At 41.7% G+C, this 22,657-nt stretch overlaps 1 protein-coding gene across 2 annotated transcripts in view; it reads right to left on the bottom strand.

Annotated features, from left to right (window-relative positions):
* Nucleotides 1–22,657, bottom strand: part of LRRC4C (leucine rich repeat containing 4C) — a 203,186-nt gene that overhangs the window by 54,576 nt on the left and 125,953 nt on the right. Inside the window, exon 1 of one of the 2 annotated variants that reach the window (XM_070734934.1) lies at nt 7,579–7,601. The exons of the other annotated variant lie outside the window; for it this stretch is intronic. The gene's annotated coding sequence lies outside the window, so the exon portion shown is untranslated. Of the gene's footprint in view, nt 1–7,578; nt 7,602–22,657 lie in introns of those variants that run through there. 2 annotated transcript variants of the gene reach the window in all.

Below are 22,657 nucleotides of genomic sequence, written 5' to 3'. Positions count from 1 at the left end.
TTTGATATATGGAAAATTTTGATGGGAAGAGTTCTGTCATAGCTTCCATAGATTTCATAGATGTTTAAGAAGCCAAGGAGTCTGGCTGCTCTTTGGAAAATTATTATCTAATGGAAGCCATGGATTTCACATAGACACCTTGACCACCAAATAAATAAAGAAGGATACGAATGGACTTTCCCCAAAGAAACCTTCCCATATCTCTTATATTGGCAATATGTTGTTGGCAAAAAACTATCCTGTAGCATATATGGTTTTAATTATAAATTAAATTCATTTAGAAATTAAGGGAAAATATTTCAAATATAGGTTTTAGAAATATACCTAGTTTGGGAACTTTAGGTAGCAATTTTAGATTTAAACATGGACTCTAAAACCTGTGGAGAATATATTTTTCCAATTATGTAAAGTTAAAGAAGTTTCCAAATAATATGACACAACATTCAGGGGTAATTGTGAAACTGAAAATCTAAATCCAATGCTTGCTTTGCTTATGTCATCGTTGTAAAAACAGTTTCTCAGCTTAACCCTGGTTCTATATCCTTCTATTATTTTAGTTCCTTTATACTGTGATGGCAACTGCAAAGATTGCTAACATGCCTCTTATAAAAGCAAAACATTTATCAGAGGACTTCCTTTTGTTCCTGAAGCACTTATTAAACTGGATTACAACCATAGCAGATCTGCCTTGAGCTGCTAAAAAGCAAATTGGACATTAATTGCTGCATTTGAGTGCTTTCCCCTGCACGATTATCTATAATAATATTACCATAAAGGCTCCATAAAAGATGGAGTTCACTGTGTCCAATCTACTAAGAAAATAAACATGTTCACCTGCAAGTACCATCCAATTATAATGTATCCAACTGTTCATCTAGCCACTAGTAAAAATTGGCTAATTCATATTTGTTGGTAAAGATCTCATAAGCCTAGAGATTTACTCATTTTATATTCAGAAACTTACTGCAACATATGTATGTTGGGAATGTAATCAGTGAATGAATTTTAGATTGTGAATTTGAATCCCATTTTTAATTTTTTTTCTATATTACCCATTCTAGTGGGTTTTTAATGCCTACAGCTGTGCAAAAATATCATCAATGCAGATAAGTTGCCATAGCTATGACTGGATGAACTATCTTCTGAGTCATTTGGCCTGTATTAAAGGTATCTAGAAAGCCAAGTGATTGAACTTCATCAGATTTACTGGATTTGATGTGGGGGATATTAATTACATTGGCATCCATTAAGGTATAAACTCTCATATTATTTGACAAAATGAAACAAAACTTATTGGCTTAAAAAAGGAAAATTTGAGAGAATGGCACAACATACTCACCATAGTTAAAGGAGTTGAACTTTAACTACGAAAGGTTTTGGACAAAGTAGATTATATAGATTCCTTTCAGTTGGGTTTAGGAATGGATAGGAGTTGGGTTGGAAATTTCATGGGAAAATCTTAAGGATAACAATAGCAATAGATGTCAACTGTGTGACTAGTGCAGTATTTCCCAACCTTGGCAACTTGAAGATATTCGGACTTCAACTCCCAGAATTCCCCAGCCAGCAAATGCTGGCTGGGGAATTCTGGGAGTTGAAGTCCGAATATCTTCAAGTTATCAAGGTTGGGAAACACTAGACTAGTGTATCAAAAACAAGTACACATACCCTGGAGCTCAAAAATAAAACTTTATTCAATATACCATTTTGATGCTGAAGAATCAAAACCAGTTTTCCTATTTAAACAATAGCTTCCCTTTCTTCTCATCACGGAGGACCACATTGTCCAGTTATGAAATGCCCTTTTGTTATGGAACTGTCCACCTTCTTCTCAAGCACCTGCAGTCATGACCTTGATGGTTTGCAGGCTCTCCTGATCTGTGCACAAATTCTCAGCACTCTTTCCACCCTTCCCTCCCCTCCCCAGTTCATTGACAAGTGGAATAGCAATAAGGTTTGAAATCTTGACAATAGCACACAGATTTCTATAATGTTCTATAGTGCTTTACAGCACTCTGTGAGCTTTTTACAGTATCAGAATATTGCTTTCAGCACCTTGGCTCCTCATGTTACTGGCCTTAGAAGGATGGAAGGCTGAATCAACTTTGAGCTGTTCAGAATTTAATTCCTGGGAGTGGGCAGACTTAATTTACAATACTGCATTGTTACCACTGCACCATGTGACCTATGGTAGCCCCAGCATGGGGGTGATGTACATATTCTGTTCACAGCATTTAGTATCACCAACTGTGTGATTCTTTTGTGAGGATTAGGGGTTGAGGCACTTATTTGTAGTGATTTCATTCATTCCTAAGTAGTAACTTCTATTGATTCAGGAAAGATTGAACCCTTGAACACTTCATAGTAAGATTTCCCAGAATTTTCCTGTTTCTCCCTTTATCTCTTGTTTTAACATTGTGAGGGAATAATGTTGCTTCTGCATTTTGGAAAAGAGCTGCAGCCAGACAGACTTTCTTTCTCCTCTCCCCATTTCCCTGATGGAAATCGGAGTAGAAAGAAAGATGATAAGCAAATGGCATAGAGAAATGGAAGAAACATCTGGAGATTTGCAGCTATTAGAGGCAGGAAAGAAGACTATCATTCAAATGCCAGCATCACAAGTTTATCCAACATACCCTCTAGTTGCTACCAAGAATGTGGTATCAACTAGAACAGGAACAACCACGCTGAATTAGCATTTCATTCCAACTATAAAAACTTTTGGGAAAAAGCAAAGTTTGCATGTCACTTTACAGACTTACAGAGCCCTGCGTGAACTAAGTATTAAAGAATCGAAAGTTCAAGAGAGAGCAATACCACCTTGCAAATCTGAGTGGAGTGGAGAGCAATAAATTATTGGGGAAGATATGCGTTACAACAAAGTGTTTTATTCTGATTTGCTGCACTGTGGTGTGCCAAGTACTTTGGAAAGAAAAGTAACCTCACTAACATCTATGAAAATGCCAGGGAAGGACATCTGTCATTTCGGATTAGATATCATCAATATGCTGATGAAATCCAGCTGTATAAATCTACCACAGGCCAAAGAAGATATGGGGAAGACGTCCTGACCCAGTATCTGGCAGCTGTGAGGACGTGGATGAAGTATAGCAGGCTCTGATTGAATCCCTGCAAGATACAGAACCTCTGATTCTGTGGATGTTCCAACTACTAATCTTGATGGATATGCAGTTTCTCTGAAAAGGGCAAATAATCTTGGGTTCTCTTGCCGTCATGACTAAAGCAATAGGTACAGAACATGGCCAAGAAAACTTCTGCCTTCTGTGAATCTGTTGGCTGTGTTGTTACCTGGACTAGGAAACATTGAAGACAAACTGTCTGTCTGTCTGTCTGTCTGTCTGTCTGTCTGTCTGTCTGTCTGTCTGTCTGTCTGTCTGTCTGTCTGTCTACCTACCTACCTACCTATCATCTATGCAGCCCTTCTCCAAATAGATTCAGGGTTGCGTACAACAATAAAAAATGCAGTTCAAAACCCCAGTACAAACATTCATACATCAGTCATTCATAGCTACAGACTGCAACAGAGTATAACACTCAATGGCCCCAGGCCTGCTGGCAAAGCCATGTTTTTAAGGCCTTTCGAAAAGACATGAGGGTGGGGTCCATGCAAAACTCTGGGGGGAGTTAGTTCCAGAGGACTGGAGCCACCACAGAGAAGGCCCTTCCCCATGGCCCCGCCAGCTGATATTGTGGGCTCTGATCAATCATTGGGATGTGTGAGACAGAAGACAGTCCCGCAAGTAATCTGGTCCTAAGATATGTAGGATTAGGACCATAGGTGATAACTAACACCTTGAATTGCATTTGGAGACCAATCAGTAACTAGTGCAGCTCACGGAGTGATGGTATTGCATGGGTGTATCTAGGTATACCCAAGACTGCCTGTGTAGCTGCATTCTGAATAAGCTGAAGTCTCTGAATGTTCTTCAAGGGTAGCTAGCCCCATTTACAGAGTATTGCAGTAATCGAGCCTTGAGGTGATGAGAGCATGAGAGACTGTGAGAAGAGACTCCCTATCCAAATAGGGAAGCAACTGATGCACCAGGTGAACCTGTGCAAAAGTCCTCCTAGCAACAGCTGAGAGATGATGATCTAGTCTCAGTGGCGGATCTACGAGGACTCTCAAGTTGCAGACCCACTCCCCCATCCCCAAGTAATAGATGAACAGATGGAATAGTCCTTGGGAGGCAGGATCCACAACCCACTCCATCTTATTGGAGTTGAGTTTGAGCCTGTTGACCCCAATCCAAACTCTCACAGCCTCCAGGCACTGGCACATCACTTCCACCACTTCAGTGAACTGACTCAGGGTGGAAATGTCATCAGTGTACTGATAAAAACTCACGCTGTGCTGTCAGATGATCTCATCCAGTGGTTTCATGTAGATTTTAAAGAGTAGAGGGGAGAGAACCGACCCCTGAGCTATTTCATCCTTGTCAAACCCTCCTTTTGTTCCACATGGAGTTGCCCCTGAGAATAACTTCTATGTTGCAGCTAACATAGAATGTGGCTTGTTGATCAACTTCAGTCTGTGCAGCAGAATAACACCTGTCTTTCAGGAGCTGCATTGGTTGCTGGCAAGCTTCAAGGCTTAATTCAAATCACAAGTACAAAATACCTATACATTTTTATATAGTACAGTATTAGCGTTCATTAACTTTGCAGCCAATGGAATTCATTTCTTACATCATCCATGAGATCCATGAGATCATGCTCCAAGTGTCCAATGACCCCAAGAAATCAGAGAGTAAAGGCCTGGAAAATAGCCTTCTCAATAGCAGTCCCTTAAGATACTTGATTTGATCAATACACACAGAGTTGTCTGCTAAGGAAATATTTTCTGAACACAGTACTTTTTCCAAGCCTCATGGGAACTGTGTTGCTTCTCTCTCTCTCTCTGTCTCCCTCCCTCCCTTCAGGAGAGGTTACTTCCACTCATTTATCTTTCAAAAGGAGAGTGAAAACAGCTATCTTTGGTAGGGTTTTTGAAGTATGTTTTGGCCTAAAGGCTGGTGAGTAGATAGCATACAAATTATTGTGAATGGTTGACTATTCATCTCCCATTCTGGCTTAGGTAAGAGGAAAGATATTCAGCCAGGAGAAGGATGAAGAGATAAGACTGACCCAAGAACATCTATTTACTTCAAAGAGATTAAATCTCCAGGGAAAACTTCATAGCAATGTGCATGGTACTTTGAAACAAAATAGGTTGGATTATTAAAAGAGTGATTCTAACATCTGACTGCATCTAAGGGGCAACTTGACTAGGGAAAATCTTCAGCTTCTGCTTGAGTACAGTTGGCTTGTCTCAAGCTTTCAAGAAAGTGGCCTGGGTTAGATGGTTCCTTTTGTAGCAACATTCCTCTGTTTACTTCCTTTTGATGGATAAACAAGATTCTGGTTGAAAGCGCCAGAATCAGTGATATCATACATTGAATCCTCATACATGTTGTTATGGCTGAGACTATCTGTGACTAATTACTTGATTGGTGGTCATTCTCATTTAAGGATGACTCTTCAATCAGAAATAGTAAGATTAGAGGGGGGGGAAGGGCTGTTGATTTTTTTTTAAAAAAAATCATAATATATTATGATATGTTTGCATATTAAACATCAATATGTATGTGTACAACAAACAGGTACATAAAAAGCATATTACATGTGAACTGAATAACTACCAATGACCATTAGTTGTCAGCAGTGTGTCAATTTTCCTGTATATATTTGCTACCATTTAGCAACCAGATAGCTTTTTAGGGACATGGTGCTCTCTGATCTTGATTGTTTTCTTGCAGATGTTTCATTACCCAAGTAGATGATATCACCATTGCTAGAACGGATTTATAGTACTCAACAATATGCTTCTGTCAGAACTGAAGAGGCTTCTTGGATGAGAAGGAAAAAACAAAGGAAGTCCAGTTGCCTTTAAAAAAAATGCAGCTTTGGGACAACCATGACCTAGATAGCTGGTCAGATTTGGTAAGATATGGTAAGATTTCATTCAGTCACTTATGTATACTTGAATTTATGCTATACATAAGTCCAATTTTATCCAGAAGCTCTTTATTAATTAGAAGCAGTTCCCTAAATATTGCATATAACCTTTGTATCAGTTTGACTGATACTATAATATTGGTTATGAATTTGTATTTATTCATTCAAAGCAACCATGTTTGGCTATGGCCGGGGATAATATATTATAATAAGGCTTAATAATACACTGGACTGATCCAATGCAAGAAAATTCAGCCTCCAATGCGACATCCAGTAAATTTTTTCTGTGTTGTTACTAGTTGCTGCCCATCTTCCATCAACAATGAGGCGATCGACAGAATGCCCCAGATGGTTATCAACCACACTATCAAAGACTGAAACCCTACAGGCTATCAACCAGCTGTCCAGTGGCAAGGTCCCAGGATCTGATGTGATAGCAGCCAAGATCTATAAGGATGATGGTGCAGTGCTTGTCGACAAACTCACTCAGCTGTTCCAGTCTTTCTGGAATCAAGGAACCATTCCTCAGGAACTGAAAGATGCATTCATCATACACCTCTACAAGAGGAAAGGGAATCGACAAGTCTCTGATAATCATAGAGGAATATCACTGCTTTCCATCTCAGGTAAGATTCTTGCATGAATGTTGCTGAACCACCTGACTGGCCACCTGGAACAGGATTTATCACCTGAAGCACAGTGCAGTTTCCGCAAAAAGTGTAGCACTGTGGACGTGATCTTTGCAGCCCAAGATCTTCCAAGAGAAGTGTCAAGGGCAGAATCGTGAATTGTATACCACCTTCATGGATCTCACTAAGATTTTTGACACTGTCTGTTGTGAAGGCCTGTGGCACATCATGTCAAAATTTTGAGTGCCCTAATAAATTCATCCTGATGGTACATCAACGCCCATGTTTCACCATCACTCCGCAGTCTGCATTGGCTGCCGATCAATTTCCGGTCACAATTCAAAGTGTTGGTTATGACCTTTAAAGCCCTTCATGGCATCGGACCAGAATATCTCCGAGACCGCCTCCTGCCGCACGAATCCCAGCGACCGATTAGGTCCCACAGAGTGGGCCTTCTCCGGGTCCCGTCAACGAAACAATGTCGGTTGGCGGGCCCCAGGGGAAGAGCCTTCTCTGTGGCGGCACCGGCCCTCTGGAACCAACTCCCCCCGGAGATTAGAACTGCCCCTACTCTTCCTGCCTTCCGTAAACTCTTTAAAACCCACCTTTGCCGTCAGGCATGGGGGAACTGAAACATCTCCCCCTGGGCACGTTTAATTTATGCATGGTATGTCTGTGTGTGTGTCTGTTAGCATACGGGGTTTTTAAATATTTAAATATTTTAAATTTGTCTGATTGCTTATGATTTGTTTCTACATGTTGTGAGCCGCCCCGAGTCTTCGGAGAGGGGCGGCATACAAATCTAAGTGATAAATAAAATAAAATAAATAAAATTTCACGATGGTATGATGGTCCATGTGCTGAACAGTGGAGAAGCTTCAGAGGCCTTTTCCATCACAAATGGCATCAAGCAAGGTAACATGTTAGCACTGACCTTGTTCAGCCTAATGTTTTAAGCCATGCTGTCTGATGCCTTCCTTGGGAGTTAGCTTAAGATACAGGACTGATGGGAAACTGTTCAACCTGTGAAGACTCCAGGCTGTCACCAAGATAAAGGAGACTGTGCTACATGACTTCCTCTTTGCTGATGACAGTGTCCTGAATGCTAGATCAGAGCAAGAAATGCAAGTCAGTGTGCATGAATTTGCAGCAGCATGCAACAATTGTAATCTCCTTACATAGAAGAACAAAGTGATGCATCAGCCATCTCTGAAGCCAAATAGCAAGAGTTCACCATCATAGTAAAGGTACAAAAGCTACAAGCAGTGGACAAATTTGCATACCTTGGCAGCAACCTCTCCCGTGCAGTGACAATTGACATTGAGGTCAACTTCAGAATTGCCAAAGCAAGCTTTGCATTTGGCAGACTAATGACCAATGTGTGGAACCAATGTGGAATAAGGCCGATAAAATGTGATACAAAGCTCAAAGTCTACTGAGTGCTAACTACCCTGTTGTATGCCAGTCCGACTTGGATTGTATACAGCAGACTTGCTAGGCAATTGAACGACTTCCACATGACCTGTCTCTGTAGAATTCTGAGGATCTGGTGGCAGGATAAGGTGCCTGACACTGAGCAGTCCTGCCATCAAATCCCACCCTGCTGATGAAAGCCCAGACACGCTGGGCAGGCCATGTTTCTAAGATGCCGGACTATTGCATCCTAAACAGCTCCTCTATGGTGAGCTATCTAAAGGAAAGTGATCGCATAGGAGACAAAGAAAGAGATACAAAGACACATCGAAAGCCTCTTTCAAGTCCCTTGATATCGACATCACCTCCTGGGAAGCTCTGGCACAGGATCAACCAACAGGCGCTGATCCACCAAGGCTGCCAGACATTTGAGGACAGAAGAACATTCATAGCAGAAGAGAAGTGATCACTCCGCAAAACCAGAGCTGCAAATGCTGCGACAATGGTGCCCACATGTCTGCCCAGCATCAGCAGAACATTTTGTGCCTGTATAAGCCTCACAAGCCACCTGCAGACACATTGTGTACATCCCGCAACCCATTAAATGTCAAGGTCTTTTTCCAAGATGATGGACGAACATCACCAGTTGCTGCAGTGCAAATTATATTGTGTCTAATGATATGATTGACTCAGAGATTTATGGTATGCACTGAAAATAATGAGATGACAACAGATCAGGATGCATAAGTGTTCAAAAGACTGGAAATCCCCACTCAGGAGGATGGAAGGAAGGAAGGAACGCTGGCTATTTGCCAGTCCATATTTTGAGTGATCCATTTCTTTTTACAGCAAGGACAATAAAACTATACTCAGTGGTGATGAAAAGACATTAAAAGAACAGTCACAAACTATTACTTCCCCCTGTGGGTCAAGGATGGCTCTGTGATGCCAGAAATAATGAAAATAATAAACTGGTAAATCAAGCAAGCAAGAAGGAAAATGCATTTGAGGATGAGTAAGGTCATTCAGAATTATAAAAAAAATTATAAAAAGCTCAGACTTTGACATGGAAATATTACTGCTTAAGAAATATCAGCAATACACACATTTTGCTAATCACCGGTATATATGGGGGGGGGGGGGATCATTGTAACTTATATAACAGAGGAGCAAAATAAGCAGAAGTCATAAAGCTAATTCAGACTTGCTCTTTTCGGGCACAAGATTGCTCCTATGCATGATATTTATGTAAAGATTGTTTGAAGCTGCATGAATGTATTATGCAATGAAATTGCTTTCATTCTAATAAGAGTGCAGAAGGTTCTGCAGATCCCTGATTGGTAAAGGAAATCATTTATTTGTATAATATGCTCTTTCATTCAGGTTCTTATGGAGATATTTTTCAGTTGCAATAAAAAAACAAAAACAAAATCAACACCCAATCCTTTGCCTGCATACAGCTGCAAATTCAGATGGAGCAAAATTAAGTTTTGGGATGAATTTTGTATTAGTAGACAATGTTTTCATCTCAAAACTACCTTACTTAATATCTTACCCTTAACCACCTGGGAAAGAAAAAACATGAATAAGAATTTTACTGATGCATTAGTGAAAAAATAGCAAAGTTATACAGATGGGTTTTTTTAATTACTGTTTTCCTGTGAAGTATCAGTATAGAGATCTCTACTTAGAAGGCAAAATTATAGTCGTTGTCAGAAATACTGAGTTCACTCTTCACCCTTACTGAGTACTCCTGTGTTTTCATTCCATTGTAACAAAATCTGTTATTCTTATGAGAAATGAAGCAATATTCCTAACATAGACCCTGAAGCGGTTACACTAGTTATTTATGATGCTTCTTGTGTTTTTCAGTCTTTTTCCAGCTGACATCATCTAACAGAAGCCAATATATATTAAAAAAGAACAGTAAATGCTGAGCATTAAAAAGCCAAAACTGTTCCATTATCATCAAAACTGCTACAGCAATCCTGAGGGCCCTTAATTTGCAGGATAGTGCTAGATTGCAAGGTTGAAAGGATGTCCTGCAAGTTGATCAGTTATTTAATGCTAGGTTCCCTGATATCCAAATTCAGGGTGTGATTCCAAGATCATCATATATACGATTATTCCCTTACACAGAATTTTTAAAAAAGTCTATGTCTATCATCCATCCATCCATCTGCTAGGTCCTGTTAAAGCTTGGGACTTGCAGAATTCTGCTACTCTCCAGCAATACCCTGACCAATGTGATGCAATATGAGGCTCAAGTTTCCTACAGATAGAAACTTTGTGCTGGTACTATTGTTCTGCGCCTGTAGGGTTTCTGTTTTTTAGGGCAGGGGTCCCCAAACCCTGGTCCATGGGCTGGCACTGGTCTGCCACATGTCAGCAATAAGGCCAAGCAAACAAGTGAAGTCCCATCTGAAGGATGCAGGTAGCATGTAAAACCACACCCTCTCTAGTCCACATAAAAATATTTCTCCATCGAACCAGTCACTGGTGCCCAAAACATTGCAAGCCACTATTTTAAGGAATCACCTTTTTTTAATGGAGCTTGTGGGCTCAGTCCCATAAAACCTTTGGATGGCTGAGTGGGGAGTAGACCAAGCCCTAATACCATTGTAACAATTCCTCCATGCCCCAGTATCTTCTGCTGCCTAGATTTAGGCTCCCTTGGGTAGCTGAGTGGCTGGGGTTGAGAAAAAGCCAAAGGCCTGGTGGAATAGGTAGATGAGCTACTGCAGCACCCCTGCAGCCATTCATAAACAAACAAACAGAGGCTGTCAGTAGCTTTGGGGTTGGGTCTGTGGTAACTGCAAATGGTTGCTAAATGAGCGATCATAAGTCAAGGACTATGTGCATGGAGAAGCGCAAGAGTTTTCATGGTAAGCTGGACTGAAAACAGGTAAGCAGTCATTCAAACATTTAATACCTTCATATACATAGGTTCATTGTAGAAATGAAGCCACTGTGAAATAATTATTTTAACTACCAAGTGTCAAATGGAAGCCTTTTTTTATAGTAATTAAAGCTTCAAAATCTTGTGCCTTTTCTCTCACAAGTGGAAATTAATAGGATAGAAGCTACTCTTTTTCGCCAGTTTCCCACGTCTCATTTTAACAGCAGAGTATTATAATAGATACAATTATATCTACTTCGTTTATTGATGAAGCCAATTTTTTTCTTTGGAGTTATGGAAATAAGCCTTGTGACTCTTTTCTGATTGGTAAACTGCAACTCCACCCCCCAAATGAAGTGTGCCAAGCAAAATGTTGCATTCTATGCTTAAAATAATACACTCGGAAGGCTTATCAGTAAACATATACATTGAAGAATCTGTAAATTTAGATTTTGTATGTATATCCTTGGTTTGGTTTTTGGGGGTGAGGAGTGGTGGAGGGGATTTAGATTGTTGTTGTTTTGTTGTTTAGTTTTGGGTGTTTTGGGGGCAAGTTTTGATCTTTGTGCCTAATGAATTTTTTATCTGAAATTATGCCACAATATTTGGAAAAGTGCAAATTTTAAATAATTTAGCTCTCTAAAAATATGTATGTTTGTATATTTGCATAAAGATGCAAAACATTTCTTATTCCATCCCCAAGCAACATATAGATATTTACTCTAACCTCTGACTTTCTCTTAAAATTAAATGATTTTTCCCCTTACTCTAAATCTATCTAGCTTCTATTCTTACGTCTGATGCTGGTAAAACAGGATTGGGGTTATTAAAATAAAAATAGCCTAAATTTATATAGGCTATTATACATAATATAGTCAATATTAGATGGAAATAATACCAAAAGACATTACATTTTGGTTATATTTACAATGAACCTTGAGAGGACATTTGTATAGATACTATAGCACAGGCATTATTAGATATGTAGAAAGACAGACACAGAGATAGACAGATAGATAGAATAAGGTCTTTATATATTGGTTTTATTTACAAAATACTTGGAGAACATTTACTGAGTTATCAGAATTCCTGTCTATGTTGTTATTCTATTTCAAAATTAAAATAATAGAAATAGGAGAAAATACATACAGAAAGAAGAAACGAGTTCTTGGAAATTCAATATATGTGAAATTCATTCAAAGCAACCATGAATATTGAGCATTCTATAATCCTAAAAGCATGTAGAGGTGCCTGATTATGCAAATCCCCTCATTATAATGGCAAAGATTTTTAACATTCTGATAGGAACAGTTTTAAGTTCTTTTCCTGATTTTGCAACTCTGCTGGAATAATCGAGAGATGTAAACTTGTTTGTTTGCTCGCTTGAATATTTATTTATTTCTCAGAAACATATGAGAATATTAGGCTTTCCAAAACTCCTTTAAAAAACTATAAGGCCACCAGAGATTTCAGTGTAGGGCATTGAAACTAAGCAGGCAATGAAAAAAATATATGAGCAACTATTTTAGTTCTTGGCCTTGCCATGAAAATAACATTTCAGATTCATTTATTTCTTTTTATTCAATGTTCTAAAAGCTGTCCAGAGGTTTCCTTTCTGTATTGTTTGATAACAGGATGTCTTTAGTATATAATTGTTTTATAGATTGTTTTAATCAATTCATGTTACTTTTAAATATTTTAATAATTTTTAGAAGAGCAATAGTTTATATCATCTATCTACATTAACTATCTATCTACCTATCTACCTATTACCTATCTATCTGTCTGTCTGTCTATCATCTATTTATCTATCATCCATCCATCCACCCACCCACCTACTAACCCACTCACCTAACTACATACCTACCTATCTATCTGGCCACCTATCTATCTATCAATTTAACTATTTAGCTGTCTATCCCTGGTGGCAGTAATTAGAATGCAGTATTGCATTTTCTACCCACAGCCTGGGGTTTAATTTGTCAACACAAGTTGACTCAACCTTCAGTCTTTCAATCCACAATGATATCACCGAACTGGATTGGTTGGTGCTGGTACGCGGGTGCTGCCACCCTTTTTAAAAAAAAGTTATTTTTAATTCCTTCTGAGTATGTTCAGAAGGTGAGTTCCGGCACTATGCATGCAATCACCATCTTTTAAGGCATTTTTTTGGGTGGTGGTGGTGGTGGATTTGCATGTGCATGACTGAACCTACAGCCTCCATTAGTGAGAGGAAGCTAATCTGCAGCAAGGCAAATTGGAACCCACCCCTAAAGCAGTGGACCAATTTACATACATTGGTAGCACCTTCTCCAATGCAGTGACAATTTACATTGAGATCAACTGCAGAATTACCAAGACAAGCTCTCATTTGGCAGACTACTGGCCAATGTATGGGGCTGCCATGGAATAAGCCTCGATACAAAGCTCAAAGTCTACTGAGTAGTAGTGCTAACTACCCTGATGTATGTCAGTGAGATTTGAACTACATACAGGAGGCACAGGAGGCAATTGAACCCTTTCCACATGACCTGCTTAGGATTCTGAGGTTCCAGTAGTAGGCCAAGAAGTTCTCTCCACAGTAGGCCTGCCATCAGTTCACACGTTGCTGATGAAAGCCCAGACACGCTGGGGAGGGCAAGTTGCAAGGATGCCAGAATATCAAATCCTCAAACAGCTCCTCTATGGTGATCTATCTAAAGGAAAGTGATCGCACAAAAGAAGTGATACAAAGACACATTGAAAGCCTCAAGTCCTTTGAATATCGACACCACCACCTGGGAAACACTGGCACAAGATTGATCAACATGGTGCACACTGATCCACCAAGGCTGCCAGACATCTGAGGACAGAAACACAACCATAGCGCAAGAGAAGTGTTGCAACAATGATGCCCATGCATGTCTGCCCAACATGTGGCAGAACATTTCATGCCTGTATCGGCCTTACCAGCTACCTGCGGACAGATTGTGGAAAGCACATACAAAGGCTTTCTATTGACAATTATTTTTGAAATATAATGTCTGCAATATCCATCCTAACTTTCAATCCATCACTACTCAAAACCAACTCCCAATAAACCAAGACTAGGTATGCACGCCCCTTACTTCCTCAACAACATCCACTGCTAATCTCAAATGTAAAATGATGAACTCAAGAAGCATCGTTAACAAAATACCTGAACTCCTTCTCTTACTACAAACTGCTAAATTCGATATCATATTTATCTGTGAAACATGGTTAAATGAATCCCTCCCCGATTCCATTACGACAGTAAGTGACTATCAAGTTTACCGTTCTGACCATGAATCCCGCAGAGGAGGTGGTGTTGCAATCTTCTACAAGAAATCACTCAACCTTTAAAAAGTGCAAGTTAAACAAGAACTTTATCTTCCTGAAACCATCATCTGTGAACTGACTTTAGATACCACACTTCGCTTCTTTCTATGTTATAGAGCTCCAGATTATGATATCATACACGTAAACAAACTAACCTCACTACTAACGTGGGCAAGCTCCCACCCTCATCCTCTTATATTTCTTGGAGATTTAAACCTTCCACATATAAACTGGATCCTAAACGAATGTTCCACTGAACCCATACATTCAACCCTCTACATTGCTAGCCTAGGACTAGATCAACTAGTTACTAACAACACTAGACTTAACAGTTGTCTTGACCTCATCTTTTGCAACAGTCTACACTCAATTTATGGACTACAAATAAAATAACCCTTTTCTAACAGTGACCATAGCATGATTGACTTTTACCTAAACAAACACCCTCACAAAAATCATCTTAACGAAAGGACAACCAACTATAACTTCAAAAAGGCCAATTACGACCTCATCGAAACCTACCTCTCACCTCTCGACTGGCACACAATTTTCTCTGATTGCATCACTACTGAAGACCACTACAATATGTTTTTACTTGAAATCCAAAGAGTCATCAAATAATACGTACCACTAATATTCTCCAAAACTAAGAAAAAAAAAATACCCATAAAAATAAGAAAGCTCCTAACCGAAATAAGAACTCTTTGGCACAAAAATAAAGCAGGGTATGTTTCAAACTTTAAAAGCCGCTATAAAAATTTGTGTCACCAAATAAAGACTGAATGTACCAATTATTACATCATCCCAGAAGAAAACCTTCTACGGACAAAGTCTACTTGTGCCTTCTACAACATTGTTAACAATAAACTCAAAAACTCTAGACCCATCCCACCCCTTAAAGCAGTGTTTCCCAACTTTTTTTGAGCCGCGGCACATTATTCATATTTTCAAAATCCTGGGGAACACTGAACGGGGAGACGGGGGGGGGGGGCGCGGGGGGGGGGCTAAAGAAAAGTTTGGACAAAAAAAAATCTCTTCCTCAATTTCACTCTATTTCTCCCTCCCTCTTTCTCTCTCTTCCTTCCTTCCCTTCTTTCTCTCTCTCCATCCCTCTTTCTTTCTTTCTTCCTCTCTTTTTTGCTCTCTTTCTCTCTCCCTCCTTCCTTCCCTCTATGTCTTTCTCTCTCTCTTGCTCTCTCTCTGCCTCTCTTGCTATCTCTCTTTCATTCTCTCTCTTTCGCTCTCTTTCTGTCTCTCTTGCTATGTCTCTTTCTCTCTCTCTCTCTCTCTCTTGCTATCTCTTTGTCTCTCTCTCTCTCTTGCTATCTCTTTCTTTCTTTTTTTCTCTCTCTCTTGCTATGTATCTCTTTCTCTCTCTCTCTGTCTCCCTCCCTCTTTCCTTTCTATCTCTCCCTCCCTCTTTCCTTTCTGTCTCTCCCTCCCTCTTTCCTCCCTCCCTTTCCTTTCTATCTCTTTTCTTTCTATCTCTCCCTCCCTCTTTCCTTTCTATCTCTCCCTCCCTCTTTCCTTTCTATCTTTGTCTCCGTCCCTCAGCGGGGGCAAAGAAGAAGGAAGGCAGGCTGCAGAGGGCACCGAGGACAAGAGCGCTCGCTCGCTTCCTCGCCCTCTGACTTCCCTCCCTCGCTGCTGAAGGGACAAGCGCGGGCACGCTGCAAGAAATTTTTTTTTGGCTTTTTTTCCCCTTCCCCCGCCTCACGGGAGAGAGTGAGAGAGAGAAAGAGCAGCGCCCTGTCGGTTCCGAGCACAGCCAGGGAAAGCGGCCTCGAGCCGAGTGCGAACAGCGGGATGCGGCAAAGGACTCCTTGTCAACCAAAAAAGGGTGGGGGTGGCAAAGGCAAAGCCTGGGAGGTGGGGAAGGGAAGAGCGGGAGACCCCCAGACAGAACGGCTGAGGGGAAGGAAAGATGGAAGGAGGGAGGGATTGAGAAGCGAAGCCAGGGAGGGCTGAGAGAAAAGGGGAGCGGCGCGCGCGAGAGAGGGGCGGGGCGTGCATTCCCGAAACGGATGGAGAAAGCCCTCTCTCGCAGCGAAATTGCTCCCAGCCAGGGGGCTGTGAGAGAGGGCTGGGAGCGCTTTCGTCCCGAGGAGCTGCAGCTGCAGCCGCCGCCACCGCGAGAGAAGTTGCGCCCCAAGGCAGGGGGCGGTGGAGGAGAGGGGGCAGATCGGGCGGGGAGCTTGGCGGCACACCTGCCGCGGCACACCGGTTGGGAAACGCTGCCTTAAAGGACCAAACAACATAGACCATAATGTACAATATTGTTTTATCGCTTGTTGTGAGCCGCCCCGAGTCTTCGGAGAGGGGCGGCATACAAATCTAATAAATTATTATTAATTATTAATTATTAAATTATTATTAATCAGTCAAAGCCAACCTCTTTAACATCTTCTTCAGCTCAGTCTTGGTTAACAACAATGGCTCATGCCCAACATTTCTTAATCGCACCACAAATAACCTCAATGATCTTACACAAATTGATTTTGCAGAAGATAACGTTAGAAAGGCATTACATAGAAACATAGAAACATAGAAGTCTGACGGCAGAAAAAGACCTCATGGTCCATCTAGTCTGCCCTTATACTATTTTCTGTACTTTATCTTAGGATGGATATATGTTTATCCCAGGCATGTTTAAATTCAGTTACTGTGGATTTATCTACCGCGTCTGCTGGAAGTTTGTTCCAAGGATCTACTACTCTTTCAGTAAAATAATATTTTCTCATGTTGCTTTTGATCTTTCCCCCAACTAACTTCAGATTGTGTCCCCTTGTTCTTGTGTTCACTTTCCTATTAAAAACACTTCCCTCCTGGACCTTATTTAACCCTTTAACATATTTAAATGTTTCGATCATGTCCCCCCTTTTCCTTCTGTCCTCCAGACTATACAGATTACAACAACCTAAAACCATCTTTATCTATTGGACCAGATTGACTATGTGCATACTTCTTAAAAAAGCTCTCCTCCACCTTGGCTGAACCTCTGAGCATAATTTTTAATAAATCCTTCAGTACTAGCTCCCTACCCACACTATGGTCACTTGCCACAGTCATCCCTATCTTCAAAACAGGAGATCCAAGCAACATTGAAAATTACAGACCTATCTCCTTGTGTTGTGTCACCTGCAAAGTTATGGAATCAATCATAAACCAATCCATTACACTCCACCTTGAAGCTAATAACCTACTTTCCAATAAAATTTGGTTTCAGAAAAAAATTATCATGTAATCTACAACTCTTACACTGTAAAAACATTTGGACCACTCAACTTGACCAAGGTAATCCAATTGATGCGATCTATATTGACTTTTGCAAAGCCTTTGACTCAGTTGTCCATGACAAACTTCTTCTGAAACTCAAATCCTATGGCATCTCTGGACTACTACACAATTGGTTAACAGCATTCCTATCTAACAGACAACAAGTGGTCAAAATAGGAAGTGCCACTTCTCTTCCTGCTCCTGTTAACAGTGGTGTCCCTCAAGGTAGTGTTTTAGGACCCACACTATTCATACTATACATAAATGATTTTTGTGATTGCATCACTAGCAATTGCGTTTTCTTTGCAGATGATGTCAAACTATTTAATACCACCAACAATGCTGCTACCCTTCAAAAAGACCTTGACCACGTAGCAGAATGGTCTAAAACCTGGCAACTTCAAATCTCTACCACTAAATGCTCTGTCTTACACATTGGTAAAAAGAATCAGAATACTAAATACAGTGATCCCCCGCGTTTCGCGATCCCGATCATTGCGAAAGGCTATATCGTGATTTTTCAACCCGGAAGTCAAAACACCATCTGCGCATGCGCGCCCTTTTTTCTATGGCCACGCATGCGTAGATGGCGCCGGGCAGATCAGCTGCTGGGCGGCTTCCCTGGGTCTTCCCCCTCTTGCTGGCGGGAGGGCGAGCGGCGGGCATCAGCGAGGAGTTTCCCCACCGCCCACGCAAACTCCTCGCTGCTGCCGCGCCCGCCGCTTGTCTTGTCCGCCCGCCGCTTGTCCGCCGCTTGCCTGCCCGCGTGCCCGCCCTTCGCCCGCCCACGCCGTTCGCTCGCGCCGCTTCCCAGCTGAGTCCTGAAGCCAGAAGGCAAAGGCGAACTTCCGCGTTTGGCTTTGGGACTCAGCTGGGAAGCGGCGCTGGGGTCTCCCCACCGCCCACGCAAACTCCTTGCTGCCGCTCGCCCGCCCTTCACCCGCCCACGCCGTTCGCTCGCGCCGCTTCCCAGCTGAGTCCTGAAGCGAACTTCCGCGTTTGGCTTCAGGACTCAGCTGGGAAGCGGCGCGAGCGAACGGCATGGGCGGGCGAAGGGCTGGGCGCGCGGGCAGGCAAGCGGCGGACAAGCGGCGGGCGGACAAGACAAGTGGCGGGCGCGGCAGCAGCGAGGAGTTTGCGTGGGCGGCGGGGAAACCCCAATCTTCGGCTCCTCGCTGTTGCGGCGGAAGTAAAAACACCATCTGCGCATGCGCAGATGGTGTTTTTACTTCCGCACCGCTACTTTGCGAAAAACCGATCATTGCGAGGGGTCCTGGAACGGAACCCTCGCGATAATCGGGGGACCACTGTATAAACTTGGAGGAATTGAACTTATTGATAACCCTCAATCTGTCAAAGACCTTGGAGTATTCATATCCAATGACTTAAGTTCTAGAACCCACTGCAACGACATTACCAAAAAGGCTTTAAGAGTTGTTAACCTAATCCTTCGCAGCTTCTTCTCTGGTAATTTTGAACTGCTAACAAGAGCTTACTAAACATTTGTCAGACGAATCCTAGAATACAGCTCACCTGTATGGAACCCACATTGCATATCTGACATCAACACAATTGAGAGATTCCAGAAATATTTTACAAGAAGAGTCCTTCATTCCTCTTCTCACAACAAAATACCTTATTCCACCAGACTTGAAATTCTTGGTTTAGACAATTTACAACTCCGTCGTCTCCGTTCCAACTTAACTTCAGCAAAAGAGTAATCAACGCCTGGAACGCACTACCTGATTCTGTGGTTTCTACTCCTAACCCCAAAACCTTTAGGTTTAGGTTTAGGTTTAATTTTATTGGATTTATATGCCGCCCCTCTCCGCAAACTCGGGGCGGCTCACAACAATAATAAAAAAACAGTACAGTACACAATACCAAATCCAATGCCCACCCATCCATCTTTAACCTTAGACTATCTACAATTGACTTCTCCCCCTTTCTAAGAGGTCTGTAAGGGGCATGCATAAATGCACACTGTGCCTACCGTCCCTGTCCTATTGTCTTCTTTTGTTACATTTTATCATTACGTATCTAATGTTTAATTTGTACAAATTAATTGTTTGACAAAATAAATAAATAAATAAATAAATAAACAAACAAATAAATAAAATAAAAATAAATTAATTTACTGTATTTAGTCATTTAGATTCAGGGATCTTCCTACTACAAAACAAGTAAGGGTAGTATCTAAATCTAATTAAATAAATAGATATTTTTATTTAAGATATAAATTCAAGTATAAAGGAAGTATCGTAACTACTCCGAGTCCTCGGAGAAGGGCGGCATACAAGTCTAATTATTATTATTATTATTATTAATAATAATAATAATAATAATAAATAATAATCCATAACCAACAACAATAAGATGTCAACTTATATGTGACAGGTAAAGATAAAATTCAACTGATAGCTGAGTTCTCTTAATTAATAAGCTTAGTGGTACATAAATAATTATATCAAGAATAGTAGTGCCCACTATAGCCACAGTGATCTATCTTTCCCATAAACATGCATTGAAACTCTTCAGAACCTCTTATGACAATTGATAATCAGACAATTTCTCATTGTCTTACTCAGTTATCACAACGTTGACATTGGACTGAATTATCTTCAAATACCAGGTACTTTTAAAATTTCTACATCATAAAAGAATTAATTTTTCAGGTTTATTGCAAAACCTTTTCAAACAAGATTAAAAATTTAATAAAGCAAAACTGAAATGCAAATCTCTCTCTGCCCCCCCCAATAAAATTTTCTCCATTTTATCCACACAGCATCTGTTCATTATCCTGCTGACTATTCCATATGCATTTCAAGTTATCTACTTTTCATTAATTAATTGGATTAATCTGCAATGAAATGATGTATTAATTAGACTTCTGAATCTGTGAACAGAATTCCTAAAATCTTAAATACTTAATTCCATCTACATCTGTTGGCTTCTGCTTTTTGCTTTCAGGTGTAGTAAGCCATACTTAGGAAATGGCCATGGTTAACCCCACAGTCAGGGATTACTTTCTGATTAATACTACTTCCAATTAGTAATACTATATGCTGTAGATTGTAGTGATGTTCAGATAAAACACTTCTAAGCAATTACATTTAGGTGTATGTAACCAGTTTTTCTGAGAAACTTTGAGGTGGCCCCTGACAAATAATAAAATGAGTGATTATACTGTGCACTAAAGATGTATAAGAATAGGAGGTGAATTTTGATCTATCTTCTTTTCTGTCTGTCAGTTTTATTGTAATTTTGAAACGTATCCATCTTGAGGTGCATCTAAAAATCTTATCTATTGCATTAGTGACTCAGGTGACAATGGCAATTCACAGTAATGTCAATTAATTTTAAATTTATGCCCCCAAGCAGTTAATGTCATATAGCCGTTCCAGGGGAACGAGGGACCGTTGCTTAATAACGGTCCCTTGTTCTGGCTCTGTGAGACCAATCTTGGGTACTGGTGATGAGTGTAACTCTGGCCCTGGGCTCAGGTTGCTGCTGCTTAATGCCAGGTCGGTGGTAAATAAAGCTCTCCTCATCCGGGATCTGATCCTGGATGAGGAGGCCGACCTGGCATGTATTACTGAAACCTGGCTGGGCCCAGAGGGAGGTGTTCCTCTCTCTGAAATCTGCCCAGCTGGGTTTCAGATATGGCATCAACCTCGACCCCAGGGAAGGGGGGGAGGAGTGGCTATTATAGCCAGGGAGAGCCTTTGCCTACGTGGACTCATTGCTCTGGAAATTGCGGGTTGCGAGTCACTCTTGATGAAGTTGGACTTAGGGGTTCAGGTGGGCTTATTTCTCACGTACCTGCCTCCCAGCTGCGTGTCAAAAGCCCTGCCTGTGCTACTCGAGGAGGTAGCCGGGTTGGCGGTGGAGTTCCCCAGACTTATTGTCTTGGGGGACTTCAACCTGCCATCACTCGGCGAAACCTCTGGGTTGGCACAGGAGTTCACGGCCACCATGACAGCCATGGACCTGACTCAAGTAGTACAGGGTCCAACTCATGAGGGGGGGCACGCACCTGACATGGTATTCCTTTCCGAGCAATTGAGTAATGGTCTGAGACTAAGGGGTTTAGAAGCAGTGCCTTTGTCATGGTCAGACCATTTTCTACTACGGCTTGACTTCCTGGCTCCAATCCTTCCCCGCAGGGAGGCGGAACCAATTAAGATGTTCCGCCCCCAGATGCCTGATGGACCCAGAGGGCTTTCAGACGGCGCTTGGGGTTATTCCAGAGGCACTTGTCCACAGTTCGGCAGAGTCTCTTGCGAAAGCCTGGAACGAGGCTGCAGCAGAGGCTCTTGACCGGATTGCGCCTTTGCGACCTCTCCGTGGCGCTAGACCCCGTAGAGCTCCATGGTTCAACGAGGAGCTCCGGGAGTTGAAACGCCAGAAGAGACGTCTAGAGAAGCGATGGAGGAAGAGTAGGTCTGAATCTGATCGAACACTTGTAAGAGCTTTTATTAAGACTTACAAAGTGGCGCTCAAGGCGGCAAGATGCGCGTACCATGCCGCCTTGATTGCATCAGCGGAATCCCGCCCCGGCCGCTCTGTTTAGGGTGACCCGCTCCCTTCTTAATCAGGGGGGAGTTGGGGAGCCCTTGCAGAGTAGTGCCGAGATCTTTAACACGTTTTTCGCTGATAAAGTCGCTCGGATTCGGGCCGACCTCGACTCCAATTGTAAAACAGAGTCGACTGACAACGAGTCAGTCGAGGTGACTGGGGCACGTACTTGTCCACCTGTCTGGGAAGAGTTTGATCTGGTGACACCTGATGAAGTGGACAAGGCCATTGGAGCTGTGAGTTCCGCCACCTGTTTACTGGATCCGTGTCCCTCCTGGTTGGTTTCGGCCAGCAGGGAGGTGACACGGAGCTGGGCCCAGGAGATTACCAACGCTTCCTTGGGGAGGGGAGTTTTTCCATCACTCTATAAAGAAGCGCTTGTGCGCCCCCTCCTCAAGAAGCCCTCCCTGGACCCAGCTGTGCTTAATAACTACCGTCCAGTCTCCAACCTTCCCTTTATGGGGAAGGTTGTTGAGAAGGTGGTGGCACTCCAACGCCAGCGGTCCTT

The sequence above is a fragment of the Erythrolamprus reginae genome, chromosome 1 (assembly GCF_031021105.1).
Source record: "Erythrolamprus reginae isolate rEryReg1 chromosome 1, rEryReg1.hap1, whole genome shotgun sequence".
Classification (NCBI taxonomy): Eukaryota; Metazoa; Chordata; class Lepidosauria; order Squamata; family Dipsadidae; genus Erythrolamprus; species Erythrolamprus reginae.
Note: the sequence above shows the minus strand (reverse complement) of the source record. Positions and strands in the feature narration are given on the sequence as shown.